General features: G+C 38.4%; 1 protein-coding gene across 1 annotated transcript in view; it reads left to right on the top strand.

The window, feature by feature from the left end:
* Positions 1-2,500, top strand: part of LOC144978902 (uncharacterized) — a 296,697-nt gene that overhangs the window by 231,052 nt on the left and 63,145 nt on the right. The window lies entirely within an intron of this gene.

The raw sequence follows: 2,500 nt of genomic DNA on the forward strand, positions 1-2,500 counted from the left end.
CTTGGTTTTGTCCTGGCCTGGCCGGAGTCCTAGCTGGGAGGGAAACAGTCAAATGCATAGTTATTGTTTCGGGAGATGATATTTATGTCCTTTTAAATCACTTCTCTGTTATGTATTATTATATTTGTTATTATTAATGTACATTGGTGGTATGCTCTTGGAATCTACATCCCTATTTGTTCCCAGTTCCCCTTTGCCTTACTTTTTCTTGGGTGCTTTAATTGTAATTCTATAACTTTTTACTATCCCATTTTCTTCCTTTTTACTGGCGCTGATATAACCTAAGTGTCTTGCATGCGCCGTAAAACCCTTAAAAAACAAAAACAATATATACATACACATCCCCTCTCTCCGTCTCTCCATCGCTCTTCATCTCTTTCCCACCTCTCTCTGTCTGTCTCCACATCATCTCTTCATCTCTTTCCCACCTCTCTCTGTCTGTCTCCACATCATCTCTTCATCTCTTTCCCACCTCTCTCTGTCTGTCTCCACATCATCTCTTCATCTCTTTCCCACCTCTCTCTGTCTGTCTCCACATCATCTCTTCATCTCTTTCCCACCTCTCTCTGTCTGTCTCCACATCATCTCTTCATCTCTTTCCCACCTCTCTCTGTCTGTCTCCACATCATCTCTTCATCTCTTTCCCACCTCTCTCTGTCTGTCTCCACATCATCTCTTCATCTCTGTCCCACCTCTCTCTGTCTGTCTCCACATCATCTCTTCATCTCTGTCCCACCTCTCTCTGTCTGTCTCCACATCATCTCTTCATCTCTTTCCCACCTCTCTCTGTCTGTCTCCACATCATCTCTTCATCTCTTTCCCACCTCTCTCTGTCTGTCTCCACATCATCTCTTCATCTCTTTCCCACCTCTCTCTGTCTGTCTCCACATCATCTCTTCATTTCTATCTTTTTTTTTAGATCCTTTTTTTTCAAAATTTCAATTAAAATGAAGGTTTTAGTAAAAAATCAAAAAATTTTAAAAGTTACCTCCCTTTCATCCTTTCACCTTGAGCCTGTGGAACATTCTAGACGTCACGACAAGCCCTCCATCAACGTCATCAGTACATTATCTTTCTCCCAGCTTCGAGTCCCGCTTCAGGCACTTTCGTTTTTTTTTCCTTGAGCAAGATTACTAACCCCCAATTTGTTCACTTGGACAACATGGGTGATTTCTGTTGACATCAGACAAGATGTTTGATGAATTATCTATATTTCTTCAGGGAATAAGGGACATATTTTGTTTTTATTTTAACTTACATATATATATATATATATATATATATATTATATATATATATATATATATATATATATACATACATCCCTCTCTCCATCTTCCTCCAACCCTCACTTTCCGTCTCTCTCCATCCGTCTCTCCATCTGTCTCTCTTCTTCTCATCCCGTCACTTCCATCATTTTTTAAAAACTTTATTTTTCTTTAATTTCAATTAAAATGAAATTTTGATCCAAAAAAAGAAGTCATTTTCCTTTCATCCTTCCATCTTGAGCCTGTGGAACATTCCAGACGTCACGACAAGCCCTCCATCAACGTCATCAGTACATTATCTTTCTCCCCCTCAGACTGTATCAGACCCTTTACGGCAGACATTTCATTTCAATTTCTATTTCAATGCATCAACGGGACTCTGTATTGTGACCTTCTAAAATGAAACAATTTCTCATAAATGTGTGACCCTGCGCCTCAAAACGGTAATAAGTCGGGTTGGGTAACCCTCTCCTTACATCCTAAAGCAAAATCGTCACATTTGTTACGACACAATATACATTTTTTCTTACTCGGAATATTTTCTGCATCAAAATGATCTTTGTTTAATTAATAAGAACATAAAGTTGTTTTGTAGAGAGATTGTTTGAGTTTTAAAAAGCCATTTTCTGATGAGTAAGCCTGTCATTTTTGGGTAATTTACTGGCAATGATCGGTAAGGAGAGAGTTAAGATGTTGAAAAAGTGAATTTATGATCAGAAATATCAGACCTGGGTTGAGTTTGTATGTTTTATTGAGGAGAATGGATACCATATTTTAGGGTGCTAATGCCAACAATTTATATTTTTGACCAGTTTAACATTAAATTCGGCTTTTAAGCCTGTGGTCCGTTCCGACATAAAACCGTTTTGAGACGATGGGTCACAAATGTGCTGCATCATCTCAAAACGGTTATATTTCAGGGATATATAGAAGCAGTCCTTCAGAGCCATTCGGCCCATCACAGAGCCGGAGTTTATCCCGGTTTCTATAGCGTGAAATGCCTTCAATTTAATAAACAAAAACAGATCTTTCGGAATGTTTCGGGTTTCCGGTTTATCAACAAAACAGGATGAATGAAGCACTGCAGACGAATGAGATAATATGATGTGATAATTAAGGCGTTGTTAAGGTGAATCGAGGGGGTGAATTTGATCTCAATCCGGATTTGAAACTGGATATCTTAGGTACATAAATGTGTGTGTATTATTGAAATTGAAGAGTCTAGTGCAAAA

This window comes from Berghia stephanieae, chromosome 8, assembly GCF_034508935.2.
Source record: "Berghia stephanieae isolate SIO BIC M18660-M18661 chromosome 8, UCSD_Bste_1.3, whole genome shotgun sequence".
Taxonomy (NCBI): domain Eukaryota; kingdom Metazoa; phylum Mollusca; class Gastropoda; order Nudibranchia; family Aeolidiidae; genus Berghia; species Berghia stephanieae.